Here is a 7,668-nt window from a genome sequence, read left to right as displayed (position 1 = left end):
GTCGTGTTGCTTATAGGACTCCAGCATTACTGTGGTGGGAACTGCATGCTTTCTAGGAACTGTACAAATTCCTCTACCACTGTCAAAAGGGAGAGTCTGCAGCAAATGCAGGAGAAACAAACTGCAGCAGCTACCCACCAAGAAGAGCCGGGTATGATCTGTGGCTCCGGGGTGTTTCACTCCTCTGCCCCCTCTCTCACCTGGCAGTTTTGGATAGTTCCAGCATGCAGACTGTGGGGGGTGGCTGGGCTGGAGCACTTTGCCTCCCAGTTTGAAGGGGTTAGGAGTGAGGACTCTTCACAGAGTGCTTTCAAATAACTAGTTCCTTCTGTAGGATGAATTTATATTTGGGAAAATGTAGTGTGTTACTGGTGCTGCAGAAAGGAGAAAACAGAGTAGAGCAGCTTTTCCTGAGAAAGGTGTGTCTTGCTGCCCTTTGTAAGTGGTGCAAACCTAACTAAATCACCTCTCATTTCATATAGGCTAAAGAACCATATATAAAGGCAGTTTTGTATGTTGCTAAAACGCTGCTGTGGGGAAAACCATTTGTTTTGTGCTTTGGCTTACCTGCATTGATGACAGTCCAATGTGGTTAACTTCTCACAGCTGACCCAAGTTAAAACTGAGTAGGCAAAACAAACAGGTAATTGGTTTGGAGCAGTTTGTGGGAGCACATGAACACCTCTGCCTGCACAAAGGATATGATGGCATGGGAAGCAGTGGCTGGGATCAGGTAGGGACAGCTCTTTTGGTACCAGTGGTCTTTGTGCTGGCATAAAGTGGTTGCAATTATAGCATGTTTGTCTTCTGTCAGAAGTTTTACTGTGTTATCTGCTGCTCTACTGCTTTATTACCAACTTTTGAGTGATGTGGTTGGCTTTGACTGGGATCAGTATCCCTGACTTCGATAGAAACCATACATCTGACCTCCTCTAATGGGTGAGGTTTGCATGGGTTGTCTTTCTGTGAGATTGTAACAGTTATTTTTCTGCCTGGAGGGGGCCACTTTTACTGTGCCTATGACTGGATTGAATGATCTCTGCTGGAAAATATCCTGCTATGTACTCTGTGCCCTCCTCTGCATACTTTACTCCTTGTTGATGCATTTCTTTTCCCAGAAAGCATTAATAAAGATACAAGCAAGCATTATAAGTAAACGTGAAAGGCTAGCAAAGTTTGTTACAACAGAAGGTTCTGAGTGGACAAATTTCAAGTAATTTGTTGCAACTGAGTCATGTTCTGTGGGAGTGGAAGGTCTAGTATCCTTTAAAGCCCTGCCCTGCATTATTTAAATAACTCTTTGATTGAAGGAGGAGCAGCAGGGCCAGTACTTTTTCTGTTTAATATATATCTCCAGTGCAGTCTGTCCTGTATTAAATTCCTGTACCAGGAGGCAATGAAGGTTAGTATTTAGAACTCCTGTGGCATTCATGCATGCATGGATAGCTTTCCCTGGCAGCATTTTTCTCTAGGGAAGCACTTGGTCACATGTAAATGACCAGCTAGCTGTGCTTCACCGGGACACTTGCAGCCCTTTAACCGGTACATTGACCTTGCTCCAGCTTGGCCACCGCCCTTCCTGTCATTCAGTTCAGCTGATAATAAATGGAGGTAGATTTTTAGCATTTGGCAGTACCTTTGGAGTGCTACAGTGTTTGCCTTCTAGGCAGTAAGTCCTGGAGCTGGAAGGTACAGCAGCCTGCAGTTACTGGAAAGTTTTGCTACCAATTGGGCAGTGTAATTGTTGGTAGCAGAGAGTATGTCAAAATGTGTTCTAATTTTTTACAAGAAATGGATAATCTATGAATGACAAAATAAAAAATAATCCCCTATCCCTGCTGCCCCAAACAGATATGTGGTTTTTTTCTTTCTGCATAAAAGTGCTTTCTAAAATCACTGCTAGGCAAAAAGATACATGTGGACAAAAACACAGTTATGATGGCATTCAGCCTGCTGTGTGGATGCAGACTGGACCTTATAAGCTATAGCTGCTTTAAAAAGTTGTGCCTTTAAATGATGATGTCAGTAATTTATTTTGGAGGCACATCTCCTTGTGTGCTTGTACATCTGAGAAGAGATTTCACCCTTACAGAAGGTAGCACAGAGAGGTGGTCTGGATCTTTGAGACTGGGCGTACTCCTAGCTGGAGAACAGCCTTTGTGGTGGCTTTAAGACTTCTAAACCTTTGTGTCTTAGCAGCTGAGGTTTCATTTCATTAGTTAGAGTGATCTGTGGTGCCTTATGCCAGCTGACAATCACCAGGTGTATTTGGCCATTTTACTAATGAACAGGATTATTGAGGGAGCTGTAATTCGACTAGAGACAAGTGTTTGTCAGAGGATTTGGGTGAGCTTACAGTTGCATTTCTTTTTTCTTTATCATATCCTCAGTATCTTATGGTTGTCTTTATGTCTGTTTTCACTACCACCTGCTGCCTGGTCGGGGTGGGATATTCCTGTCCCAAGAAAGAATCCTCTTTACTTCAGAGCTGTGGTGACAAACTGAGAACAGAAAAGAGGGTCAACTCAGCTCCCTTGCTGTGCTCATTGTTCACAGCTGTAGGGTCCAGGCTAGTCAATGTCCAGTTATATAATAAGGAGATAGTGATCTGTTTAGCTTTTCAGAAAATTAAATTCCTCTGAAATAGTACAACTGGAACCATAGAAGTAGGAGGAAAACTATTTTCCATTTTGAAGTATGTCTTTGTATAGTGTTGCGAATTGGGGTTTTTAAACTTGCTAACAGTAACTAATAACTTCTACATTATACAGCCCACACTGAGTCATTGTTTACTCAGGGAAATGACTTTCAACAGCCAGACTTGTTTGTTAATAACTAAAATATGCACTTCCACACATTACAAGGCAGCACACTATAATCAACATTTTTAAAAAACAAAACCTGATACATATTTGCAACACCACACAATGCTGCATTATGAGTACTATTTCTACAGTTGAGGTTTTGATCTGCAGCAAAGGCTGTTGTGTCCCATTTTGAGTAGTGCAGTTTTGAGTAAAGAGAAGATTGTTGCACAAAATTACTTGTGCTGATTTCCTAGAGTTTTACTGAACCTTCCAAGTTAGACAGCAGAAAGCCTTATTCTCTGTCCACACTTCTTGTTGTTTTAAATAACAGCTTGTCTTTTGCTCTTAGGATTCTTGGAGTCTGCTCAGAATAGCCTTTTCTGCATACAGGGAGGGAAAGCCACACCTTTGCACCAGGAAGTCAGGAATTCTCTCTCAGACAGAACTGGAACTTAGCAAAACAGATGTTTCTTTTGCCTTATTTTATCTGAGCTCTGAAGTTCAGTTGTGAGCAGTTTTCTGCCTTTTCTTGACTATTTTTCTGCCATTCAGTATTAGCACACTGTTTTCTCACTGATGTTGCAGGTAGCTTTTCTACCCACCCAGTACATCTATTAAGATAAATCACCAGCCAGGCTTTGTATCCCAGATTGTTTTTTGATGCACTGAGCAAAGGCCAAGTGCACACAGAGCTCTGTGCTAGGGTTTCTCCATTGGTTTGTTCATGTGGGAATGAAGTGGAGGCAGCTGAGCGTGCCTGCCTTGCATGTGAAGGGCCAGTGTGGGAAGAGTGTTAGGACTGTCAAAATGTAATGTCTGAGGATATTTCAGGTCTTACTTTTGAATTTATGCATTTCTGATTTCTCTGGTCAGATCTCTTGTTTTCTTTCATAGCTACTAAATACCATGTAATTAAAAAACAAACAAACAAACACAACTTGGAAGAGAAGATTCAGAACAATGATTACTGGAAAAACATAGTAATGTATAATGAAGAACTGCTTTTATATCTGCTGCTCCTCTCCAAAAACAACAAACAAAAAATGTCTCAAGTAAACCAAGCACTACATTTTGAACACTGTATTCAAAATGTATGTTTTTTTCCTTGTAAAGTGACAAGCTTTTCTGGCCACAATTTTGTTTGAAAATAGAAAGGAAAATTTAAGGTCTTGTTTGAAAATGAGGGCAAGTATAAAATATGTGACTTCCAAAATCCTCATTTTATTTGTGCATGGTTTTGTTTCTCCTGAAGTTGGAGAAGGAATGGAGAAAGCTAGGAACAATTTGGGGTAATAGAAGGGATCATTTGTGCACTTTTATCAGGTACTTCTAAAATAGGTTTGTTGGAGTCTCTAAGAAAAACATGATGACATAATGATGCAAGTACAATATCTTTTCTGTTTGCCTGGTACAATAAAAGAATCCATGGGATGACTAGGCCATTTGTGTATTTGGGTAAAGTATTTGTCTCGAGTATAAACTAACCCAATTTGAGGTAACTGTGTCCTGATACAAAGGAGAAGTATAAAGGAAAGTAGAGCAGAAGAAAATGAAGTCAAAGTTGAGTTGCTCTTTCTGGGGATTGCTGTAACAGTGACCACCCTGAAACCTTCCTCTTCTGTGTTGATGGTGCTGAGAGCCTGGCAGGTAGTGAGGGTTGGGTAGTGATGACTTCCGTGTTGCTCTAGCAGCTTGGTCATGAGGGAAGTGAAGAGGAAATGTTGCAAGAGATGTGAAGGTCTGTGTGCAAGAGACTTGCAGAGCCAAAGGGGTGTTTGATCTCCTGTCTTTAAACTGAAACCTGATCCGTTGCCAAGTGTGTTTCTGAGGATTCCATGTCTAGATGGGGTCACAGAGGATCTCCTTCCAACCTTAGGCGTTCAATATATTTACCTGGCAACTGCTGCTATTCAAACCACTTTCTCAACTTGCAATGGGAGGAAAATTCCTCAAAGTGGCTCTGTGTAGGATGAGAATGTGAACTATGTCCAGGCTGAAGTTCACAGAACTCAAAAGTGTGCTCATATAACTCTTTATTTTTTTTCTAGAGGCTTCAGATAAGTTGGCTGTTTGTGACTGAATGTATTTATGCTGAAATACTGATTGTCCTCAGAAACAGGGAGCATCTGTGGAAGGATCACATTGCCACCTGAGTGGAAATAGAGTGGAAGGAAGTCACTGTTGGTGCAGGTTGAGTGCAAGTCTCTGGAAATAAGTATTTTCTGAGCATTGTACAAGCAAACTTGCTTTCTGAGGAAAAGTTTTGTAGTTGCAGATCTTGCTTTCTGTTTTGGACAGGCTGGAAGGGTAAATTCTCGTATAAAGGTCTAAAATTACCTGTCAGGTTGGTACCTGGCTTTGTGTTTTGAGCAGTGAATTTCTCTGGTTAATCTCTGTAGCACTGTGCTGAACTCTGGAAAGGGCTTTTCAGGCCATACTTTCACTGGCCCCAAACCAAAGTATCTTAATTGCAAACCACTTATCTGAACTGATGGTTAATCAACACAAATGTGACACCATGCTCGTTAGAGTAGAAAAATCAGCCAGTGTTCAGTGTAGGCTGGATTGAGATTTGCAGATTGATAGGGAAAGGTTCATTTGGGTCAGTAACTGGCACAGTGATGAGTGTGTCAGGCGGGCTTCACCTTCTCTGTGCTTGCAGCAGGGTCTGGCACCATCAGCCCTCATTTCTAAGGCACCTGCCAAAAAGTGTCAGTTGTTCACAGTCTTGTTGAACAGCAGTCCAGTGTAGTAGCTAGGCATGTTTCTGCTGGCAAATCTAGTGGGACATACATACCCATGTGTCAAGTTAGGTAATTTATATTGCTGGTTTCCTGATCGTGGAACACTACAGCTGGCAGTCCTGTAGCCTCTGGTGACATTCCTGGGCTTGTTCTGGGGACTGCTGCTGGTAATAATATACATGCATTAGTTCTCAAAGTTTTAAACATTTGGAGGCATGTGTATGTGTAGAGGGCAGGGGATGAAGCAAACAGCCAGACACTCTGACAGCCTCATCTATGTCACTCTCAATGAAATGCCTTTTCTTTATTTCTCTGCCAGGAGGGTGTTCTCCACTCCCCACCTTGTACCAACACTAGCATCCACTGGCACTTTGGTGAATCAATTGAAACAAACTCTGGGGAACAGTAATGAAGGAAGAAAAAAAAAAAAAAAAGTGTTCTGTTTGTTTAGTTCCCTGAGCTGTCTCATCACAGAGGTGAACAGAGCCCAGTCCTGGTACACAGTGGGGAGAGGGCCAGGACAAGCACAGCTGGGGACAGAGGATGGGCTGCATCACAGTAACATCAACTGTCTAGGCCAACTGACAGCAGCCCGGGGCTGCACTCTGCCACCTTGGAGGATACCTTCTGTGCTCTTTTTACCTTAGAGAAGTGTCTGTAATGGAAGGCCATGGGAATTATGGCTTCTGTAGCTGTTCTTTTCTTATGCAACTGGTTTTTAATCCTTGAAGTCAGTGATAGTGAGAAGCTCGAGTTTGCAAGAAGGTTCTGCAGTCATACTGTGGGACTTTTGTGCCCTGGTGTGTGGGCTGATTGGCACTAAAGCCTCCCAGCCTGTGGATGTGGAGCTAGGCCAGCTGTTTGGAACATAAATGGTAATTAGTTGTCTCCTAAATGTTTGCTTTATTAAAATTGACAAATAGAATACACTATCTCCACTTCTTGTAATGGGGATTCCCAAGCTGTGATACTTACTATAGCTCCTAAGCAGTGCAGTAACCATCTGCCCTTAGAGTGCCTGCTTTGCTGCTGCCCATTAACATGGTATCTGAGCAGGAGCAGAGAGGCACTGATGGATCCTGGTACAGACAGATGGAGTAGACATGCTTAGACACTGAGTCAAGAGGGGCTGGTGTCTGTTCTGCCTCTTGCCTGAGCAGCACACAGAGTGGCCAGGGTTCAAAGCAGGGAGCAGAGCCCAGATTAGAGGGGTCCAGCTGGGCACCGATGTCTGGTGTGTTTTGCTCCCTCTGGAGCACATGCACCTCTGCAGCTTCCCAGAGCCTTTGTGTTTGTGGAAGGAGGTTGGGGGAGCCAGTGCAATGGTGGCCTGGAGGCAGGACACCCTGCCCAGCAGAGGGTGCAGGGATGCCCACTTTAGCACTACCCTTCAACAGGTGTAGAGGTTCAGAGGACTGTTGGGCCCTATGGCACTCCTCAGCAAAGTGTATTTGGGGGTAAGTAGGACAAGGTTACTGTGTTGTGGTATCTGAGCACGATGTGATTGACAGCAGCAGAAAGGGGAAGGGAGAGGGAATTAATTTTGCTGCCAGGACCTTTCGTGCAAGAGGTTGGATCTGGACGCGTGGCCTTTCTGAGCACATACGGAGGTTCCTGCAATTTGTAGCTGCTATTGCTGTCACCACCAGCAGTGGCACCCAAGTAAACAAAACTTAGGAATGCCATCCTGCTATAGAAACTTCAAGACACTATTTCTAGATGGAATTGAAGCTTCATGTGATTCAGTGGACTGTAGCCTCATTGTGAGGGTGGAAAGCAACCAAGAGTGGTTTGAGCTGGAATGCTTTAGAGTATTGTTGCTAACATGGTAGTGGGCAGCTGGATTAAAGTATTTTGGAGTTTTACTCCTTTTTGGTACCATACTAGCACTCTTGTTAAAGAGGTTTCGTAACAACTTGGCTGTTGCTTATGGAAGCCTGTATTTTTAGATGCTCAACTGATATTTTTTTTCCCCAGAAAAGAAAGATTGTGTCGAATTGTTGTCAGCTCTTTGGGACAACAAAAATACAATTAAAGAAACAACTTTAGAATGTGTATACTAAACGCAAAGGTTATAACCCAGCAGGTAAGCTGGAGCAGCAGAGGCAGTAATGGGC

The sequence above is a fragment of the Chaetura pelagica genome, unplaced genomic scaffold (assembly GCF_000747805.2).
Source record: "Chaetura pelagica isolate M959 unplaced genomic scaffold, ChaPel_1.0 scaffold193, whole genome shotgun sequence".
NCBI classification, from domain to species: domain Eukaryota; kingdom Metazoa; phylum Chordata; class Aves; order Apodiformes; family Apodidae; genus Chaetura; species Chaetura pelagica.
The sequence above is the reverse complement of the archived record's forward strand: the minus strand, read 5'-3'. Positions refer to the sequence as shown.